We start from the raw sequence: 24291 nt of genomic DNA on the forward strand, positions 1-24291 counted from the left end.
GTGGACATTCGTGCCAAACTTAAAAGAAATATTCTTCAAGATGTTCTTGAGATATCATGTTTACGAGAATGGGACACACGGACAGATGGATGGATAGACAGACGGACAACCTGAAAACATAATGTGTCCTGGCACAGCTATAGCTGGCATGGAGGCATAAAAAGTTACTGTAATAACCAGATAGTAGGCAGCTAAACAGAGAGTTCTCTCAGTGACTACCTTTAGTGCCAATTCAACATGCTGTATTGACTAAATAGCCTACAGCTGACAAGGGCCAACTAAAGGCAGTGCCAGAGAGGATGCCACAGGGCTGTGGGAGCCTTCATAGTTGGCTGTTTTTGTTTTTGGTGCCTGCCAAAAAGATTTAAATTTTATGTACCAGTGCATTCAAATATTCATATAAAAATATAAATATATAAACATAAAAACAGAGGCATAAATAAAATAGTATGAAGTCTGAACTACTGAGCATCTATCATGAAGTGAATGAGCGAACATGGAATGATTTTGAACATAGCCACAGTATTTTCAAAATTAGCGCTGTGCCCTGTACAGCCCCCATACTTATACCCCTTTTACCATTGATTGCTGGCAATATTTCAATGCACATTTTACATAAACATCCCCTCCAGAGAATTCCCACTTTATATTGTGCATGCACCATAAATGTTTACAGTTATGGCCATAAAGGTGCATCAAAAATGCATCAAAGTCAATAGGATTTCCTGCACTGATGATGTACAGAGCATATTGAGTGTATTGAGTTTGATCGAACCTGAGCGGGTTGGAGGCCGCAGCTGGGACTGAAGGAGGTGGAAGTGGTGTGGGAGGTGGGGGTGCCAGAGCTGGAGGCGGATTGGTAGCTGCCTGCATCTTCTTCTGGAGCTCTTCAACTGGCCAGTGCAACACATCCAGTTACAGGAGACACACAGCAACAGAAACAAGAACAGAATAGGAAACTCTGAAGAACCACTAAAGGTCTTCCAGATTCTCATGGTCATGCTTGAAGTCAGACTGGGCCTGTTGGCATTGTTGTAGCCTCTATGCAATGCCCCCTCTAAAGTGTTCTATTCTGTATTGTCCTCTATAACATATAGTGTAACGGTCCACGGTGTGTCCTGTCCTTATAGTTCCAGATGCTGTATGTCCTCACCTGTGAACTGTAGATCCTTGACTTCCATTTCAGCCTTGGAGCATTTGTCACTGTACTCCCTCTTCTCCTCCTCCATGAGCTCCAGTTTATGCCTCAATGACGTCAGCTCTTTCCAAGCCTCAGAGGTCCTCAACCCGTCCTCCAGCTGCTTTATCTGAGGATGTATGAGACACAATACATGCTCATTGTCTGACATAAAAGGCCTGTACACTATTGATTCTGAAATACTCGTACTCGTACTCATACTCGTACTCGTCGTCCTCCGCTTATCCGGGTCCGGGTCGCGGGGGCAGCAGCCTCAGCAAAGAAGCCCAGACAGTCCTCTCACCAGCCACTTCCGTCAGCTCTTCCGCGGGAACCCCGAGGCATTCCCAGGCCAGCCAGGTGATGTAGTCCCTCCAGCGTGTTCTGGGGCGGCCCCGAGGTCTCCTCCCGGTTGGACATGCCCGAAACACCTCCCAGGGGAGGCGTCCGGAAGGCATCCTTGCCAGCCCCAACCTGCCTGTCAATCTCCCGCTCCATCCTACCCTCACTCGTGAACAAGACCCCGAGATACTTAAACTCCTCCACCTGAGGAAGGACCTCCCCCCTGACCTGGAGTGGGCAATCCACCCTTTTCCGGCTAAGGACCATGGCCTCAGACTTGGAGGTGCTGATTCTCATCCCAGCCGCTTCACACTCTGCTGCGAACCGCCCCAGTGAGAGCTGGAGGTCACTGTTCGATGGAGCTAGGAGGACCACGTCATCCGCAAAAAGCAGGGACGAGATCCTCCCGTCACCAAACCTGACACCCTCCACCACTCGGTTGCGCCTAGAAATTCTGTCCATAAAAGTTATGAACAGAACCGGTGACAAAGGGCAGCCCTGGCGGAGTCCAACTCTCACCGGGAACAGGTCTGACTTACTGCCAGCCACGCGAACCAGACTCATGCTCCTTCGGTACAGGGACTGGATGGCCCTTAGCAAGGGGCCACCAACCCCATACTCCCGGAGCACCCCCCACAGGATGCCCCTGGGGACACGGTCGTAAGCCTTCTCCAAATCCACAAAACACATGTGGACTGGTTGGGCAAACTCCCATGCCCCCTCCAGCACCCTGGCGAGGGTAAAGAGCTGGTCCACGGTTCCGCGTCCGGGACGAAAATCACATTGCTCCTCTTCAATCTGAGGTTCAACTATCGACCGGACCCTCTTCTCCAGCACCCTGGAGTAGACCTTACCGGGTAGGCTGAGGAGTGTGATCCCCCTGTAGTTGGAACACACCCTCTGGTCCCCTTTCTTGAAGATGGGGACCACCACCCCGGTCTGCCACTCTAGAGGCACTGCCCCCGATGTCCACGCAATGTTGCAGAGGCGTGTCAACCAGGACAGCCCTACAACATCCAGAGCCTTGAGATATCCAGGACGAATCTCATCCACCCCCGGGGCTCCGCCGCCTCGGAGTTGTTTCACTACCTCAGCAACTTCTGCCCCAGAAATTGGATGACCCGCCCCCGAGACCCCCATCTCTGCTTCCTCACTAGAATACATGTTGGTGGGATTGAGGAGATCCTCAAAGTATTCCTTCCACCGCCCGACAATGTCCCCAGTTGACGTCAGTAGCTCCCCGCCCCCACTGTAAACAGTGTGAGCAAGTTGCCGCCTCCCCCCCTGAGGCGCCGGACGGTTTGCCAGAACCTCTTTGGAGCCGATCGATAGTCTTCCTCCATGGCCTCACCGAACTCCTCCCACGCCCGAGTTTTTGCCTCCACGACTGCCGCCGCTGCGCTCCGCTTGGCCCGCCAGTACCCGTCAGCTTCTTCCGGAGACCCACAGACCAACCATGCCCTGTAGGCCTCCTTCTTCAGCCTGACGGCTCCGATTACCGCCACGACTGGCCCCAGCAGCCTTGCGGCCACAGCTCGCAACAGCCACCTCGACAATGGCAGAGCGGAACAAGGCCCATTCGGACTCAATGTCCCTCTCTGCCCTCGGGACGCGGTCGAGGCTCTCCCGGAGGTGGGAGTTGAAGATCATCTGGACAGGTTCTTCCGCCAGGCGTTCCCAGCAGACCCTCACTGTTCGTTTGGGCCTGCCAGGTCTGCGCGGCGTCTTCCCCCACCATCTGATCCAACTCACCACCAGGTGGTGATCAGTTGACAGCTCTGCTCCTCTCTTCACCCGAGTGTCCAGAACATATGGCCGCAGGTCAAATGATACGACTACAAAGTCGATCACTGACCTGCGACCTAGCCTGTCCTGGTGCCACGTGCACCGATGGACATCCTTATGTTTGAACATGGTGTTAGTTATGGCCAAACTGTGACCCGCACAGAAGTCCAGTAACTGAACACCACTCGGGTTCAGATCGGGCAGGCCGTTCCTCCCAATCACGCCCCTCCAGGTCCCGCTGTCATTGCCCACGTGAGCGTTGAAGTCCCCCAGCAGAACAATGGAGTCCCCGGTCGGGGCACTGTCCAGCACCCATCCCAGGGACTCCAAAAAGGGTGGGTACTCTGAACTGTTGTTCGGTGCATAAGCACAGACAACAGTCAGGACCCGTTCCCCGACCCGAAGGCGCAGGGAAGCAACCCTTTCGTCTACCGGGGTAAACCCCAACGTGCAGGCAGAGAGTCTAGGGGCTATCAGAAAGCCCACCCCGGCCCTCCGCCTCTCACCCGGAGCAACTCCAGTGAAGGAGAGAGTCCAACCCCTCTCAAGGACTAGGGTTCCAGAGTCTATGTGTCGAGGTGAGGCCGACTATATCTAGCCGGTAGCGCTCAACCTCTTCCACAAGCTCCGGCTCCTTCCCCACCAGAGAGGTGACATTCCATGTCCCAAGAGCCAACTTCTGTAACCGAGGATCGGACCGCCAAGGCCCCCGCCTTGGTCTGCTGCCCAATCCACAATGCACCGAACCCTTCTGGATCCCTCTGCGGGTGGTGGGCCTGCAGGGGGACGAGCCCATGTAGCCGGTTCAGGCTGGGCCCGGCCGGACCCCATGGGCGAAGGCCCGACCACCAGGCGCTCGCCCATGGGCCCCAACCCCAGGCCTGGCTCCAGGGCGGGGCCCCGGTAACCCTCCAGGCCGGGTACATGTGTCCTTGTTTGTATCCATCATGAAGGGTCTTCTGAACCATTCTTCGTCTGACCCTTCGCCCAGAACCAATCTGCCATGGGAAACCCTACCAGGGGCAAAATGCCTCCGACAGCATAGCTCCTAGGGTCATTAGGGCACTCAAACTCCTCCACCACGATAAGGTGACGGTTCTCGGAGGAGGATTCTGAAATAGCTTATTGTTAACTTATCAAACTTCCACTTAGCATGTACAACCTATAAGGATCAACAAGAGTTCTATTCTGCTGTTTCATGAATAAATAAATAAATAAATAAATACAGTACACGTGTGTGTGTGTGTGTGTGTGTGTGTGTGTGTGTGTGTGTGTACATATATATACATATATATATGTACACCCTTCTTGTTCACTTAAGCTACATATTTCTATTCTAATCTCCTGTGGGGAACAAAGCGCAGCTCTGCAGCTCTGCAGCTCTGCAGCTATGCAGCTCCTGCCGTGATGATTTCTGATAAGTAGTGCATTGGGTAGTTGCCAGTTGACATTCAGTGATCCACTCCCCAACCCCAGTTCCTTAACTAGTGTTTTAATTGTTCCTCGAATGAAGGGCATGGCTCACCTCCACCCCAGCACCATGAGAGATCAGTGATCCCACTCAGCTCTAATTGTTTTCCATCAGTGCCAGAGGAGGTGGGAGGAAGCTGGAGGCTCCACTGCTGCTTTTAATTATTAATCTCGCAGGTCAGGACCCCTAGGTTTTATTGTCATGGCCTGTGATAATTCACCAGGCATTTCCCCCTCTATGTAATTAAGAAGCTAAATAATTCTTGTTTTGATGCACATGAATTAGAGGCGTTACATGTGGAAGCAAAAACATGGCTTACATATGTAATCATGTTCTTCTGTTGCTATTTCTCAAGAGATAAGCATAAATGAATAACTGTGTACAACTTGTTTTGCTTGACTGTTACCATAATCTGATGGTTATGTTTGTCATGTTTCATACCAGATCCTGCAAGTCTTTACCCAAGATATCCTCAGACAACAACAGTGAGACTTATCCACTTCTAACTTCTATTATTCTGTGTGTGTTTGTTTATTTTGACAATATGTCATTTCCAGTTCTAAAGATGAAAAAGATTGTTGGGATTCACTGGACCACATATGATTTGTCATTTGTTAAAATCTAAACTAGATATGTGAAGGTTTCTTCTCTTGCCATCTGAAAGGGTAAGAGACCTCATGGTCTTTGTTCTTCAAGCAAAGACAGCTATTTGCCCCTTATCTCCACAGGATGCCCCATTCTATAACCTAAATGAGAAACCAGTCTTCATGCCTGATTGGACAGTGCTTTGATGGTGCCCTGTGACTCACCAGGCACACTCTAAGAGAAGTCCTGCATTTTTCACTCTCTCTCTTGCTCTTGGGCCTTTGACTTGCCCAGACAGGTCTCCTCTTCCTCCGGGGCTCTGACCAACTCAAAGGCCCTTGCCCCCAAATTACTAAAAGGAGGGCAATTGCTCACAGACTCACTTTCTCCTGGACACAACTTGCCCCCCCTCACAGCAGGAGCAAACCTGAAACCAGGTAAGTTAGAAGAGCAAACACAAGGTTTGCAACTAACTTTCCAGCAACAAGGAGAACCAACTTGAGTTAGCACACATCATCTAACTCTGCACGGACCCCAAGCGACTGGCTTCCTCGTATCAATCAATCAATCAATCAATCAATTTTATTTATAAAGCCCAATATCACAAATCACAATTTGCCTCACAGGGCTTTACAGCATACAACATCCCTCTGTCTTTAGGACCCTCACAACAGATAAGGAAAAACTCCCCCAAAAAAAACCTTCAACGGGGGGAAAAAAACAGTAGAAACCTCAGGAAGAGCAACTGAGGAGGGTTCCCTCTTCCAGGATGGACAGACGTGCAATAGATGTCATACAGACAGAAAGAGAGACAGAGAGAGAGAGAGAGAGAGAGAGAGAGAGAGAGAGAGAGAGAGAGAGACAGAGAGAGAGAGAGAGCAACAGAGAGAGAGAGAGAGAGGGTAATGACAGTAGAGTATATATTAATATCTGGCAGTATACATGTGTGACAATAATCATATGTGGCAGCAGCAGCAGGAGGCATCTGGCAGGACCACGGCAGCAGCACAACCACACGTCACGCTATCCAGACACCACTGCGATATGAGTTAATCTGAGAGACAGTGGAGCACAAAGGCTCCGGAGAAAAAGCTGAGTTTGTGACATCCAGAATGGCCGAGTTAGCAAGATGCAGAAATAGGATATGAGAGAGAGAGAAGGAGAGAAGGTGCCCGGTGTATTATAGAGGGGGTCCTCCGGCAGACTAGGCCTAAGTCAGCCTAACTAGGGGCTGGTACAGGGCAAGCCTGAGCCGGCCCTAACTATAAGCTTTATCAAAGAGGAAAGTCTTAAGTCTAGTCTTAAATGTGGAGACGGTGTCTGCCTCCCGGACCGTAACAGGAAGATGATTCCACAGGAGAGGAGCCTGATAGCTGAAGGCTCTGGCTCCTGATCTACTTTTGGAGACTTTAGGGACCACGAGTAACCCTGCGTTCTCAGAGCGCAGTGTTCTGGTGGGATAATAAGGCACTATGAGCTCTCTAAGATATGATGGAGCTTGACCATTTAGAGCTTTATAAGTTAACAGTAGGATTTTAAATTCAATTCTGGATTTTACAGGGAGCCAGTGCAGAGAAGCTAAAACAGGAGATATATGATCTCGTTTCTTAGTTCCTGTTAGTACACGTGCTGCTGCATTCTGAATTAGCTGGAGAGTTTTTAAGGACTTACTAGAGCTACCTGATAATAGAAAGTTACAGTAATCCAGCCTTGAGGTAACAAAAGCGTGGACCAATTTTTCTGCATCTTTTCGGGTCAGGGTAGGCCTAGTTTTCACAATATTACGCAGATGAAAAAATGCAGTCCGTGAGGTTTGCTTTAAATGAGAATTAAAAGACAAATCTTGATCAAATGTTACTCCGAGGTTTCTTACAGTAGTGGTAGAGGCCAGAGCAATGCCATCTAGAGAAACTATGTCATCAGATAAAGAGTCTCTGAGTTGTTTGGGGCCAAGAACAATAACTTCATTTTTGTCTAAATTTAACATCAGGAAACTGGTGCTCATCCAGGTTTTTATGTCTTTAAAGCAGTTATGGAGTTTAGTTAATTGATTACTTTCTTCTGGCTTCATCGATAAATACAACTGTGTATCATTTGCATAACAATGGAAATTTATAGAGTGATTTCTCATGATGTTACCTAAAGGAAGCATATATAGAATAAATAGGATTGGTCCGAGCACAGAACCTTACAGAAGTCCAAAACAAACTTTAGTACATAAGGATGATTCATTATGAACGTCAACAAACTGAAAATGATCAGATAAATAAGATTTAAACCAGCTTAGTGCAGAACCTTTTAGGCCAATTAAGTGATCCAGTCTCTGCAGTAGATGGTCAATAGTGTCAAACGCCGCACTAAGATCTAATAAAACAAATACAGACAAGTCCTTTGTCTGAAGCAATCAGAAGGTCATTTGTAATTTTAACTAGTGCTGTCTCAGTGCTATGATGCACTCTAAATCCTGACTGAAATTCCTCAAATAAATTATCATCATGGAGAAAACCACACAGCTGGTCTGCGACTACTTTCTCAAGGATCTTTGACATAAAGGGAAGATTACATATTGGTCTACAGTTGGCTAACACCTCTGGATCCAGGGTGGGCTTTTTTAGTAGAGGTTTAATTACAGCTACCTTAAAAGACTGTGGTACATAGCCTGTTAATAAGGATATATTGATCATATCTAATATATGAGTGTTAACTGAAGGTAAGACCTCCTTAAGTAGCCTAGTTGGGATGGGGTCTAAGAGACACATTGATGATTTAGATGAAGAAATCACTGCGGTCAATTCTTGAAGAGAAATTGGAGAGAAGCAATCTAAATATATATTAGGTGTTACAGCTGTGTTTGAAGTCAGATAGGTAGGCCTACTATCTGAGGACAGGAGGTCATGAATTTTGCCTCTAATAGTTAGAATTTTGTCATTAAAGAAGCTCATAAAATCATTACTGCTGAGGGCTAAAGGAATACAAGGCTCAATAGAGCTGTGACTCTCAGTCAGCCTGGCTACAGTGCTGAAAAGAAACCTGGGGTTATTCTTGTTTTCTTCTGTTAAAGCTGAGTAATAGTTTGCTCTGGCATTGCGGAGGCCCCTCTTATACGTTTTGAGACTGACTGCCCAGATTAAATGAGATTCTTCCAGTTTGGTTAATCGTCAATTCCTTTCAAACTTTCGCGATATTTGTTTTAACTTACGGGTTTGAAAGTTATACCAAGGAGCGAACTTTCTTTGCTTTGTTAACTTCTTTTTAAGAGGAGCTACAGAGTCGGCGCTATCAACAAAATGATCAACACGGGAGAGGTTAAAGTCGGTACGGAAACCTCTGTTACTGAAGGACTTGGTATTGAATTTAACGACGGAGTAATCATTTCCTTAAATTTTGCAACAGCACTATCTGATAAACATCTAGTATAGTAACTGTTGCTGAGTGGCATGTAATCGAGTAAAAAGAAATCAAAAGTAATCAGATAATGATCCGATAGTGAGGGATTCTGTGGAAAGACTGTTAGGTTATCAATTTCAATTCCATACGTCAGAACTAGATCGAGGGTATGGTTAAAACAATGAGTGGGTTCATGTACACCCTGACTGAAGCCAATGGAGTCTAATAATGGTAGCCAATGTGGTAGCCAGGGGGTCATTATCAACGTCGACATGAATGTTAAAATCGTCTACAATAATAACTTTATCTGATTTAAGAACTAGACTGGATAAAAACTCTGAGAATTCAGATAAAAATTCAGAATACGGGCCAGGAGCACGGTACACTATAACAAATAAAAGTGGCTGCAAGGTTTTCCAGGTCGGATGTAGAAGACTAAGAACGAGGCTTTCAAATGAATTATAATCTAGTTTAGGTTTAGGGCTGATTAACAGACTAGAGTTAAAAATGGCTGCAACTCCCCCTCCTTGGCCGCTGCCTCGAGGAATGTGGGTAGTATGACTGGGAGGAGTGGACTCATTTAGACGAACATATTCATCTTGACACAGCCAGGTTTCAGTGAGACTGAGTAAATGAATATGATTATCTGATATTAATTTGTTTACTAACACTGCTTTAGACGATAGAGACCTGATATTTAACAGTCCGCATTTAATTCTCCTGTTTTGTCTTTCTGTCACAGAAGAGGTTTTAATTTTTATGAGGTTGTTATGCACAACTCCTCTGTCTAATTTTAGATTTAAATAATTTAGGTGGTCGGGGGACAGACACCGTTTTTATATAACTATGAAAACTATGGCTGGGTAACTGAACTAGAAGCTCAGAGAGGCGTCTAGGACTGCGTCTCTGAGTCCTGATCTCAACTCTGGGTTGTCAGGGATTTAAATTACTAATAAAATATGCCAGGTTCCCAGAAATGAGAGCAGCTCCATCCAAAGTGGGATGAATGCCGTCTCTCTTAGTATCTGCACCTTTGGAACAAGGACGCAACAAAAACTGCCTCTGGAACCACAGCTCTTTCCAGCCTTCCTCTGTCTTTCTTCCATCCATTCAAGGATTGGTAATGTAACAACTGAGCATAGCTTTATCACAGCTATACAAGCTAGGCAAGACTGTTTAACTCTGATTTAATGCTGTTTACTGAGTTGTTGTTGTGATTGTTTGCAGTTAGGTTATTGGTTAGTTGGCTTCACCAAAGCTAAATGGGGATAGTTTGCTAATGCTGTTCTCAGACAGTCTTGCATGTAACTAAACATTCTCTGCACTAATCCAGACCGTTTGCAACACATACCACATTCACATAGACTCATTTACAAATTTGCTTTCAATAGAGCTAAACCCACAGAGGCAACGCAAAGGTCACACTTCTTTTCCTTTGTCTTTGTCCTGACCACACAGTCAGACAAACCCTCCCCCAGTCTGAAGCCAGCTTTGATTTGGCCATCTTGTATTTCTCTGTTGTCAGCCATTTTGTTTGTAGGCTGAACGGCCCTTTGATTACCACACCCGCCATTGTCTTTCACAAACAAACAAACAAACACCAAGCTTGTATGTAGTTAGTAAGTCAGAATTTGTGTTTTCATTTGCTTTGATTCCTTTATGAAGAAATATATTTTTGGAATCATATCTGCTGTCTGTTAATGTCGCACAAGAGTGAATGAATAGTCAACCTCTGCTCCGTCAAACTTGCTATCATTTTTAACTTTTCGCAAATGGTGCCCCATGAGGTGATTAAATGTAAATTAAGTCACATTATTTAACATGATTAATAATTATTATTAATAATATCTCCGGACTATAGCAGCTGCAATGGATGACTTTGAATGCGATTTTGAAGAGTTTCTTGTAGCGGACACAGACCCAGAGTCATACCTGTTTGAGCCGGAGCATACAGATGAGGAACTTGAATGCCGAGCGGGCGAGAAGAGAGGCTGAATCCTCCGCTCCCATTTTGCTGCACAGAATGGGATTCGGTGCTACCATCGTTGGGGAGATATATCACCAGGAGGAAAAGCACCGCAGAGAGTGCATCACAAGGAGTGAGGTTGCGTCTTCTTTTCCTCGCAGATGATGGTTCGGGTACATTCTCTCCTGTTGCATGTTAAGAGTGGTTCATTCGCAAACTTTATAACTAAAAACACTTTTCACTACTCTCTATCGACGAACTACTAACACTCTGCTGTTTCCTCCTCCTTCTTCCTTCCGCTGTCTTCGTTGGTTTATTTATACACGCGAAACGCATTCTCTGGCTGGCTGGATTGTCTGCTCGGTCTGCCGTACATACATGGCGGCGCAAGATGGCGACCTCTCTAAAGCAAGGCCCTTGCTATAGCTATATCTATCTATATATCTATATCTATCTAATCTATCTATCTCTCTCGATATATATATGTATATATATATATATATATATATAGATATAGATATAGATATAGATATATATCTCTCTCGATATATATATAGATATATATAGATATATCTAGATAGATATAGACATAGACATATATACATATATATATATATATATATATATACATATATATATATATATATGGCGCTGTCGCACTGTCGCCTCACAGCAAGAGGGTTGCCGGTTCGATCCCGGGTGTACGTGGGTTCTCTCCGGGCACTCCGGCTTCCTCCCACAGTCCAAAGACATGTACACTGGGGACTAGGTTAATTGATAACTCTAAATTGTCCATAGGTGTGAATGTGAGTGTGAATGGTTGTTTGTCTCTATGTGTCAGCCCTGCGATGGTCTGGCGGCCTGTCCAGGGTGTACCCTGCCTCTCGCCCGATGTCAGCTGGGATAGGCTCCAGCCCCCCGCGACCCTCAAGAGGATGAAGCGGTTAGAAGATGAATGAATGAATATATATACATTTATTTATATATATATATATATATATATTCAAGCTCATCGAGAGAATACCAAGAGTGTGCAAAGCAGTAATCAGAGCAAAGGGTGGCTATTTTGAAGAAACTAGAATATAAAACATGTTTTCAGTTATTACACCTTTTTTTGTTAAGTACATAACTCCACATGTGTTCATTCGTAGTTTTGATGCCTTCAGTGAGAATGTACAATGTAAATAGTCATGAAAATAAAGAAAACGCATTGAATGAGAAGGTGTGTCCAAACTTTTGGCCTGTACTGTATATGAGGGGGCAGTCATAAATGTGAAGGGGGCATCATGCTCAAGCACATTTTTGCCATAGGTAGAGCTGACAAATAAAGGTCACTCACTCACTCACTCACTTGCAGGATGTGGGGACGCTGTCTGAGTGCCCTATATAAGGTGTTAAAGCACCATTGTCTCAAATGTGCTCGCCGCTTGTTTTGTTGTTGTTATTGTTGATAACAGTGTTTTCTACATGGAATTGGGTTGTTGTTAACTGTGTGTCCAACCCCCAACCTAAAGAAATGGATTGCACTTTGTCAGGCCTCTACCCTAAGACCCCCTGACCAAAATAAGGTGGCAATCCCTCAGGGAGGAAAAATGAAAAATAAAATAAACAAAAAATAAAATAAAAATTAAGAAAAAATAAAATAAAAATATCCTTCATCCAGGCACAACCAACATCTTAACATTTATCTTATCGGATGGCCATTAGGCATCTAGACATATGAAATAAATTTGAACCTAATAATTACAATAACCTCACTATAGCCAATATTTACCAAGGCTAGTCTTATAAAAAAACTTCTCAAACTAACAGAACTAACAAACACAACAGATATAGGCTAGCGCAGAACATTTTATATTTTTTTGTTTTGTTTTGTCATTTTTTTGTTGTTTTTTTGTTATTTTTTTGTTAGCAATTTAACAGATTTCTCTTCACTCCACTCTCCTTATGAGCTGATGAAAGCTGCAGGAGTGAAACGTTAATAAAATCTTTATAAAAATCGCTGTGCAGAACTAGAGGCTGGGCGGGGCTTTATGTATGGGTCTGGCACACAGACACAGGGCATTTGTCCTTAGTATGGGACATGCAGCAGGCATTCATCTCTCGCTGTGCTTGTGTGATTGAAGAAACGTTCGCACTGACAGGCTCACACTCTCACACTGCTCACATTGCTATATTTACTTTTGTTTTTTGTTGTTATCTACATATTAAGTATCTCATGACACGAGACGCTACGATGAGTTTAACGGAGTTTCACATTACTGCTGCATTCTGCGTCACTGAGACGAGAAACTTGACGCCGATGCATCTTGGCAAGGGCAATCTGATCTTAAACAATTTAGAGAGATTAAAGGCAACCATCTTCCAAAATTCAGTCACTGGGGTACACTCCCAAAACATGTGAAAATAACTGCCAATCACTTTGGAAGAGCAGAAAATACACCTAGGATCATCAATAACTTTCATCAAATAAAGCTTCCTAGGAGTTAAATATACCCTATGTATATAATTATAATTTATTTGCTGATGATCAGGGTTTCTGGATGCTAAGCCCACACTAATCCACACTTTATCCCAGTCAAAAGTAGGTTCCAAATCTGGAACATCTCTCCTCCACATCATGTCTAACGCCAGAGGTCTGTTAGAGTGCTGCAATAAGAACCAGTAGAGTCTCGATGCAAAACCACTTGTGCTCCTAGCAGAGTGGAACAATTTACGAAGTGGATGTGGTGTGAGAGGGCCCTGTAAAACTGCAAAGCAGTAATCAGAGCAAAGGGTGGCTATTTTGAAGAAACTAGAATATAAAACATGTTTTCAGTTATTTCACCTTTTTTTGTTAAGTACATAACTCCACATGTGTTCATTCATAGTTTTGATGCCTTCAGTGAGAATGTACAATGTAAATAGTCATGAAAATAAAGAAAACGCATTGAATGAGAAGGTGTGTCCAAACTTTTGGCCTGTACTGTACATAGAGGTATGCCGGTGGCTTTACAGCCTTCATTTTATTTAATTTAGAGAGTCTAATAGAGTCATATTATTGATTATCTCTGATCCCCACGGTCAATTTGGTCGTTGCAACAGTGCGACGCAGCACCACTGACACTAGGTGATGCCAAGCTTAAAAAAAAAAAACGAATCCTATCTGTTGCCTCTTTAAAAAGAAATAAACACAAAGACTTCCCTCACTCGCATCTCTTCCTCGCATTATTGCTCCTCCCAACCAGGAGACTGTTGCTCTGTTAGCCAGCCAGCCAGATTGGTTCATGTGAAAGTATAATGATATTGCGCAATGTGATGCAAATGTGACAAGCTACACATATTTCAGAAGCATAGTGTTTTTATTCACAGGGCTTTCCATTGGTTCAACCATGTATTGTTAATCATTTCCACTTCTTAAAAATACTTACCCCACGGGAGCCCTCACGTTGTATTTTGTCTGTTTTTTTTTTTTTTTTTTACAATTTGGTGTAACTTTAATTATGAGCTACTCACATGTCTCTTTAAGAACCGCAAAAATAAAACTTTTTTTGTCTCCAGAGAGGCAGCTTAGCCAAAGAGAGCACATAGGTTGTTGCTCATGCAATTTTAGCGACTAACTGCACATTGCTGCAAGGAAGAGAAACACAGGAAACACTGGTGTTTCGTCGCTCTAAGCTCCTCAAGAAGTCTTCTCTCTCCTCGCCTCCTTGAGGTGCATTGAAGGGATTGGAAGATCCTCCATGATTGCAGTGGGGGAAATGATTTCTGGCTCACAGGAGAAGAGAGGATGTGAGGAAAAATAAGTTGGCATAAATAAAAGCACCAAAGAACTATAGAGAATGCTCCAGGCAGCACTCGAACAGCACATCAAGCACACTTGCTTCTAGGCCATTTGTTGAAACCAGGCATTGATCCTGGATCCACAGACAGATGAGCCATCTGACCGGGCTGGACAAAGGAAACAACTTGGTGGGAGCTGCTTTGGATCTCTCTCAATGAAGCATCAAAATTGTGTCATGAATTGATCTGCTGTCCCTGTGACAAAGGCTGCAGTTGGCAGTGCAAGTTTGCCAAAGCTACACTCAAGTGCGGGGCAGTGTGCTGTTCTGAAGACTGTCAGGTTTTGATCATTACCATTATCATTATCATCATTACCATTAATATAGTATTAAAATAGACTAGCACCATGGGTCTATTCTGTTAATTACTCTGTATTAATATCTCTATAGCATCAGAATGGAAGCAATTTTCACTTATTGCACAGGTCCAATCCAGTGTCCAAGCTAAAACAAATGTGTAAAACATTCCCAAAACTTTTTAATTTAATCTGACTTTGACCTTAATGCATTTCCTTAAATTCTGGCATTCACAAAAGTATCACCAAATGAATGGGACATCCCTGAGTTAGTGTTTCTCTACAATGTTTGATTCCAAAATTTAGCATGTTTGACCATCAGACCTGAGGGACTGGCAGCCATCTTGGATTTGGTCAAATCTGACTTTTCTGGGGGGTGCTGTTCGCAGCCGAGGATGTAGGACGCGTCCCCCTACTGCTCCTGAATTAGTGACTAAATTTATATATTTATTCCTGCAGAATATAACATATTCCTGCCTGACCAAGTGTCTGAAGAGGTTAATAAAAGGTTTAGGTAGAATTTGGGAAACTTAAGCTCGTAATGATGCCTAACTGATCAAATAAGGACTCTGCAAGAGCAGGCCGCAACAAGCCTGCCCCTCTCCTACTTCATCTCCGCCATCAGATGATGTGGCCACTGGACCACTTACGGTGGAGCTGCTTCACTCCATGATGACTTCCCTTAAGACTGACATTTGTGGTGACATTTGCGGTTAAATTGACACTCTCTCTGTCAGTCTCAGGTCAGAGATATCTCTCGTCAGAGACGACCTCAAGGAATCTATCGAGACTGTACAGAACAAACTTGATGCGCAGCGGGCAGCCCTATCGGAGCTAGGACAGAGCTCCTCGGACCACAGCACTCGCATTAGCGAGCTGGAAGCTAATGTCGACTTTCTGACAACCAGAGTGGCAAACCTTGACGAAAAATGCGAGGACTTAGAGAGCAGGATGCGGAGGAACAATATTCGCCTTGTTGGTGTGTCGGAAGGTGTAGAGGGCCCGCAACTGACGGAGTTCAGGGCCTGGCTGCTTCAGGAGCTGCTTGGCCTGGGAGAAAAGCTGCTGCTAGATCGGGCCCACCGCACCTTACGGAGCCGCCCCCGGGATGGGGAGCCCCTGCGGCCATTCGTCATCAGGGTCCATTTCTTCCACGTCCGCAATGATATCCTGAAAAGATCTGGAGAAGCATCTCCTCTTATCTACAGGGGTAAGAGAATATCGATATTTCCAGACTATACCACTGCCGTGGCCAAGAAGTGAGCTACCTTCAGATCCGTGAAGCGCCAGCCAGCCAAACTTCACGCGTGCCTGCGTGAAGTTTGGCCTCATCTACCCCGCGGTTTTGAGACTGACACTACCAGACAACTCCACGCACAGATTCAAGGACCCCACAGCCGCAGCAGACTTTGACAAAAACATAAAAACTGTTGAGCCTCATGATGCGGAACAACTGGTTGGTTAGCTGTTATAGCATGCAGCCCACATAGCAGGCCAGCTAGTTATCTGGCTGGCAGGAGAGCCAACAACACTTGTACCTGAATATCGTTGTAATTTGCTTTTTCTTTCATTTCCAATTTATGTTGGTGAGTGCACAGCTAACTCCCACGTCATACTGGGGAGGCTACAGCTGATTTCTTGATGGGGAGTGTATTTGTGTACTTCTTTTAGTGGAGATGCAGGTCTTTTTATATTTTTGAATACTATGTACAGTATTTGAATCTCCACTACAGTCTAAAGTACTGCTGATATGCATACTCAAATATTTCTCTCTTTGTTATTTTATAAGCATAGCTGCTTTTCATTTATATTATTGTCATGATTTTTTGACACAAGTTGCCTTTTATGCCAGTGGTTGGCTGTTTGCACTGATAAGGTCTGGTTTTACCACATAAGTTATCTTACAGACCTTGAAACTTCTTATTTGATGAAAGCTCTCTTCAGACTTTTTACTGATGGTTAGTTTATGTAGGTTTGGTTTATTTTGGCTTTATGGTCACAACCTCAGGTAGCAGAGAGTAAGAGTTATGTTTAGCTCTGAGAATTATTTGTATTTACAGTTTAGCTTGCATCTCAGTTGGGGAGATGCTTCGGCAAGGGAGGGTTTGTGGGAGGGGTTTTTCTCTGTACATAGTTCTTGTGTGTGTTTTTTGCGTCTTGTGACTTGTTTATGTCTTTCAAACTTGTATAATTACGGTCAACTAAGATTTCTTGCTTCCACTCTGCCGTGTCCTTTATATATCCTCTCTCTCCTAAGACATGACTCAGCCTGATGTAGCCTGTCCAGCAGGAGGGAATGGTCTTAATTTTCTTACTTGGAACTGCAGGGCATCACTAATCCAGTTAAACGCAGTAAGGTGCTCCACCACATTCAACAATTGAAAGCCCAAGTCATCTTTCTCCAAAAAACTCATCTCAAGGTATCACAGCATTCAAGTCTGCGGTGTAGATGGGTGGGTCAGGTGTTTCATTCTTCATTTCAGAGTAAGGCAAGAGGGGTGGCTATTTTACTTCACAAATCAGTACCTTTTACATGCTCAAACGTGATCACCGACCCAAATGGTAGATATGTTATTGTCATAGGTAGGCTGTTTAATATAAATGTGCTTCTTGTTAATATTTATGCCCCTAACTGGGACAATGGGGATTTTTTCAAGTCGATTTTCTCCACACTTCCTAATATGTCCTCCCACATTTTGATTTTAGGTAGTGATTTTAACTGCTGGTTGGACCCTCATCTTGATCGATCTTCCACTAAACCTGCCACTTTGTCAACTTCAGCCAGAGTAATCCGATCCTTTATGTCTGAATTTGCGGTTTCTGACCCCTGGAGAATTTTTAATCCAACTGGGAAAGCATATTCCTTTTTTTCATCAGTTCAAGATATTTTTACGCGTATAGATTACTTCCTTACAGATGACAGACTTCTTCAGACTTCTTTTTCTTCATTCCATATCTTCATGTTCATATAATTCAGTTGTTATTTCTGACCGGACCCCTGTTACAATGGAAGTAACTTTTTAAAATTTTGATAATTTGCGACCACCATAGTGACTAAATGTTCAACTGCTCAGTACAGAAAGATTTGTCAGCTTTGTTGCAGGTCAAATAGACTTTTTTATAAGCACAAATAGAACTCCAAATATCTCTATGTCCACTTTCTGGGAAACCTTGAAGGCTTACGTCAGGGGTGAAATTATTTCCTATACTGCATTCAATTAGATGACATTTATTCTGTTTCACCTTCTCCAGATATTTATAAGGAGCATTTGACTTTGCAAGCAGAATTCGACACGATACTAACTGATCAGCATACAGAACTACTTTTCAAGTCTAGGAGCACCTACTATGAGCAAGGAGATAAAGCCGGTAGATTGCTGGCTCACAAGTTACGCCAATCTTCATCATCACATCAGATCTCTAAAATCCGTACATCGGCGGGGACAATAACATTAGGCCCTAGGGGGATCAATGATGAGTTCAGCAGATTCTATCAGTCTTTATACACACTAAAAACTGCTGGGTTAAAAATAACCCAACTTGGGTTATTTCAGTAACCCACTGCTGGGTCAAAAAGGGACCGACCCAGCCATGGGTTGTTTTAACCCAGCAGGGTTGGGTTATGGATTTGACCCAGCATGTTGGGTTATGTTTTCTACTCAAAAAATGGGTTAAAATGACCAGGTTGTTGGGTTAAAGCTACCCAAAGGTGGGTTGAAAAATACTACCCAAAATCTGGGTTATCACTTATTTCATTTAAATCTACTTCTGCATTAAGAAATGAATTTATGAAATTAAATTATTAAATGATGAAGAAAGTACATCATGTCTCAGATTCTTTTATTGCAACAAGCAATAATGTATGAAAATACATGTTAAAAAAAGAACAAAAAACAAAATCTGTAATATAAAAAATAAATATTATAAAATTAATTTCACATTCATGTTCAACATGAGCAACTTTTGTCAAACAATTTCATTTCATTTTTTTTTTTTTAAAGTTTTTCTATGGACACAAAGATGTAATCATGTAGTGAGTAGCCAACTTTAAAATCTAGAAAACAACAGCTAACTGAGCTCTCATCAACTTTATGGCATTGTTTAAAATCTAGAAAACATACATACTTAAATCATGAAAAATGTAACAGGGAGTAGCTCACTTTAAAATCTGGCATGAATGTACTTAGATCACAGCTAACTGAGCTCTCATTAACTTTATGGCATTTGATTCATGTCCTGGGATGTTGAAGATGACTGTCTGTATGAACTCCCAAACCTGGGCACATGGTTTTGGGTAAGTAACATCAAACACAAAAAAATGCCTTGAAACACCCATCAACTGCACCCAAAAGAGATGGGTGCTCCATGGCTGCCCCATTTATGATTACAAACGCTTGAGAACACTGATGCTCTTCCCCCAGCATGAGGACATATGGGTACTCTGTTGTTGCTCTGCTCAGGTAGCCCACCATGTTAGTTCCAATCTGAAAAAAAACAACAAAACAAAAACAAACAAAAAAGAAAAAGATCAACTTCATTAATCTGATACAGGACCTTGTTCTAACTGAACCTCAAAACTGAGTTTTGCATACCAGTATACTACTTTTTTTATTAATGTGCCTGCATGATCCAACAATCGCTTCAGTGTGTATGCCAGTGGTTCTAAAACTGTGGGAGCCACTGGTTAGAGCATAGAGCCACTGCAGGCTGAGCGTAGATGACCAGTAAAAAATATGAAACTGAGTTGAATGAATATGATTTATGTTGGTAAAGTAAACAAATAAACAAAGTTTGCTGATGCCATCATGGTGACCTTTATTTCACTAAAATTTGATGATTTTTTTTTTTTTTAGTCGCTTTCCAAATTATTATTAATGATTGATAAAAAATGTGGGGTGTGGGATGTGAACTTTTTTTGGCGTCTGAAGGGGGGTATGCCAGAAAAAGTTTGAGAACCACTGGTATATACCAGACTGACCAAAACAGTGAATACTACTTTGGAGCAAGATTCGTAGCAAGGTTTGTCGTAGGCAACTGGACTTGATAGAGTTCTTGAAGATGTTTCACCTCTCATTCAAGAAGCTTCTTCAGTTCTAACTGACTGGTTTGGGAGTTCAGGTATTAAACCTCTGTGTGGTCGTAACACCTAGAGGGGCATGTGACTCATGTGCCCGCTCTTCCATTGTGTGAACCTTGAGGGTCACCTTGGGGGAGGTGTGAGTGAGGGTGCTTTTCATTCGGTAAATTGGTCTCCTTGTCTCCTCCACTCGCTTCCTCTCCTCACGTCTTAGCTCCACCCAGCGAGGACATGAAAGAGGGATGCAGGGAAGAGACGCGAGGACGGAGGAGACAAAACTCCGAAATGAAAAATCCTCGGCCTGACGCTAAAATCCTTTTAGCGTCAGTCTGAAGTGACGTCAATTACTGATGATGAGCTGATAACAGCTGTATCAGCTGTCAGACTGACTGGCATGAATTTCCACAGAAACACTTACATAAGAACAATTCCAACACCTGACAGCTTTTGATTAGATCTGTAAAGTGTTTAAAACAGATGATTAGTAGTAGTATTCTCCCTGATGTTGATTTCAATCATCATTTAATAATTTATAAATTATATTGCTATGGATCAGTTATATTTGTTTACTTATTTATTTACTTGCATCATTGTCATCTGCACAATAATACAACAACTATGTGAGAACGTGTGTCGATTTTGCTGTGAAATTAAAAAACAAAACAAACAGACAAACTGCAGCTTAGTGTGATGTCACAACTCTCTAGAATGAAATTAACTTATAGTGTTACATGTCGACACATGACAGCGCATTATATCTCATCTCATAATCTCTGAATCATCTCTGTACCAGACCAGACTTATAATCAGTTATTTCTTCATGAGAAGAAGAATACCATGACCTAGATGACTGAGAATATCCACAGACATTTAGAGCAGGATATTAAAATGATTGTCTTAACTCACAGGCTGGACATCAATGAAGGCCTTGCGAGTCTCGAGGCTGCTGGGTCGGAAAACTCTCTTCCCGTCTTTGTAAGACGCTGTTGGAAGCAGGACTGGCAGCAGCTGTAACGCCAAGTCTCCTTGTTTGTCTGTAAAATTAAAATATCTGTCAAATGTTCAAACCAGCTCCAGAACCAAAAGAAGACAGTCAGAACAACCAATTATTAAAATGTGAATGAATACCTGCCGAGAGCAACTCTACGTTGGTGAGGAGGTCAGCAGTCTTCTCCTTCTTGGCCATGCGTATTATCTTTGGTGAAAACACAGGGTTCCAGTTTTCAGTCAATCTCCCAGTAGCCTCTGGATGTAATATTGAGAAATCCTGGGAAATCTGAATACAGGAAAAGATAAAGATGCCAAAGAAGGTGTAAGACATAAACAATAATTGATTTGAGTTTAACTTAATTCTGTGAGATGTAAGCTCACCATGCCTGGAGTGTCCTAAGCGCGGAAACTCTGCGATTATATCTTTGACTGGAGTTGTCCCGTTTGACCTTATCCACTGTGCTCTATGGGTGGCGGTCTCCAGCATGTGTTGGCCAACCTGGGATGGTGGCCAGATGTTGTTTTTCAACCATTCAGTTAACTGGATGGCCCGCTCTGGAGTTATTGTTGGTTCTATGATGAGCAGAGAAATTAATAAATTCTAACAAGTAGTGATAGGTGAATACAGGCTCAACTTTAAAATGCAGTGTTCAGTTAAGAAAAGTTTACCAGGGTTCCTACAGCTTAAGGCAAGTTAGATTTCAAACTTTTTTAATGCCACTTGGAATTAAATTTAAGACCAAATTTACAATAACCAAAACTGAAAAAAAAAAAAAAAAACATCAGTTACTTAATGTGTCAGACTAGACAATGCGGCTCTTGTGGACTGTTTTGTGCTGTTCAAGCTAAGAGTTTATTTTATATGTTCATTTAAACAGCATAAAGAATGAGTCACATCCACTCTTAAACGCATTGGCATAAACTGAACTGACACAGAAATACAAGACATCTTGCTGTACCTGGCAAAATTACTTGAGGCACTTCATGTGGCACTTGGAGTGTTGAATGACCCCGCCTGCCAGTGCGGAGCCTTTTGCGGACATTGCGGAGGCGCTCCTCGAGAAACCCTGTTGCTGGTTTATGCCTCCTCCCTGGTGTGAACCATGCATCCTGAAGTTTAGAAAGAAAACAAAAGAATTTTAAAAAACACTTTAGGAAATAACAAAACCAGCAGCAACCCTGAAATTAACACTTATTGATAATGGTTAAAGCGATATTCCATCGTTCAAGAATAATTCTATTCCCTTGTCGGGAGTTATTTTCCCAGTATTCACCGGCTCATTATACATTATCCCTTACCTAATGTTAATTTGCTTACCTTCAAAAGCAGGGAGCAATTCAGCCAGATTCCATTCCAGAAGTTTTGCCTTCACGAACTCATCCATCTTTCAGAAATAAACAGAAATATTTTAGGAGATACAAATGATTGTGTACATATGGGCCAATAGTTCACTAGTAGGGGTGTAACGACACACAAATTTTACAGTCATGGGTTAGGATTCTGTATGTTTTCAGTAGAGCAGGGAAAACAAAAAAATGTAGAAAGTAACTTTTGTCATGTAAAGATTAAACAGGAGGCCATGATTCTAACTGTAAAAGATAGGACTCCCAAATGCTGGCATACTGTCAATACTGTCAATCATCAGTTGATGATGCTCAAGCAACTGCAGATTGTGCTCGTTTATACAGAGCAGCACAACTTACTGACTGAAATGCACACGTTAAGGCACATTACAGCAGAACTCAAGCCCTTTGACCTGGTGATATGATTAAATGATTAATTATAACATTATATTGTTAATAACATGATTAAAGCATGTAGTCTTTAAACGGAGTATGGTGGCATTGCTTGCTTTACAGTCTGGATCTGCACTGACTGTTTTATTCTTGTTCTATTAATAAGCACATCCGGGTCATATAGTCATAAACATAAAGTTACCGCACTTTAGTTGAAGCGTGTCTCTAAACCGTAATGCTCCCATAACTGGTCTGTTTGCTGCTCGGAGTGCAGCAATGTTACGTGAGCTTGGCTCACCTGGCTAAACGACCTAGCATGCTACAGCAACAACCGGTGCCCTGCCCAAACTTACCGGGTAAAAACTAGCACGGTCGATTTAAAGTTCCACCCGTACCAGTAACTTGGTTCACAGGGCATAATGTTACCGAAGCAAACGGTACGGGATGAATACACATAACGTTACCTTCACACCACTACTCAGTGGCCCCTTTTCACTGAAACAGTAGCAACACACAGCATTAACGCTATATTGCCTATTAAAAAGCTAACGAGCTAGTTAGCTTGCAATCCGTGGGGCAGTTGGCAAGCGAGCTAACAAGCAAACTTGACACAATTTCCACAAATACAATAATGTTGGCACACTATCAATATAAAGTTAACTTCACGGCAATTACCATAGCTGGCCAGCTTACCTATATATACACCATAATGTAGATGGCACCACACGAAATGTTCACAATAGCTCGCGCTAGCTTGCTGACGTTAACAGTTAACAAGCTAACGTTAGGTTACCTAATGATAGCTTCAGTTCATGTCTACAGTAAAAAAAAAGAATGATCTGGCCATGTTTAGGTAGCGTAACGTTGGGTATTATTGTACAGCGTCTAAGTCTTGGTTCAGTTTTGCCTTCTTACCGTTTCATCTCACATCCACAAAGAGGGTCAAGGGTCGAAGGTCAGGTCCAGTCAGGTCAAGTCGCCGTCCTCATAAAAATGGCGGATGAAGAGCTTGTAATTTCGCGGGCATCTTTAACCCATTGTGTTGGGTCACTATTTTTAACCCAATGTTAGGTCAAATCTACCCAACCTATGACCCAACAGCCTGAACCCAGCAATTGGGTTAGTAAAATAACCCAGCATTTTGAAGTATATATACTTCCGAATATCAACCAGATACATCAGACCTGGATAATTTCTTCCACTCCCTTGATGTGCCTGTGGTCAGTCGTGATTTGGTTGAAAAATTGGAGGAGCCAATCACTGAATTATCTATAGCAGTCAAATCTCTTCAATCCGGTAAGAGCCCAGGGCCTGACGGTTACCCTGTAGAGTTTTATAAAAAGCTTTTTCCTAAATTAGCCCCTATTCTATTAGAAATGTACAATGAAGCATTTGCTAATGAAATTCTCCCGCCAACACTTACACAGGCAACTATCTCCCTTATTCTTAAAAAAAACAAAGATCCTCTTGACTGTACATCATACCGCCCGATTAGCTTATTAAACGTTGATTACAAAATTTAAGTGAAGCTTTTGGCAATGCAGCTGGAAGCCGTTCTCCCATCAATTATATCTCCTGATCAAACAGGATTTATTAAAAACAGACACTCTTTCTATAACCTTTGGTGACTGTTTAATGTTATATATAACCCTTCTAC

General features: G+C 43.0%; 1 long non-coding RNA gene across 1 annotated transcript; it reads right to left on the reverse strand.

Annotated features, from left to right (window-relative positions):
• Nucleotides 1–21333: 21333 nt before the first annotated feature.
• On the reverse strand, nt 21334–22343 carry LOC125904056 (uncharacterized). The gene is made up of 3 exons (XR_007451373.1): nt 22216–22343; nt 21857–22007; nt 21334–21470 (listed from the first exon to the last, which is right to left on the reverse strand). It is a non-coding gene; the product is annotated as an uncharacterized LOC125904056 (long non-coding RNA).
• Between the last annotated feature and the right edge of the window lie 1948 nt (nt 22344–24291).

The sequence above is a fragment of the Epinephelus fuscoguttatus genome, linkage group LG16, assembly GCF_011397635.1.
Source record: "Epinephelus fuscoguttatus linkage group LG16, E.fuscoguttatus.final_Chr_v1".
NCBI classification, from domain to species: domain Eukaryota; kingdom Metazoa; phylum Chordata; class Actinopteri; order Perciformes; family Serranidae; genus Epinephelus; species Epinephelus fuscoguttatus.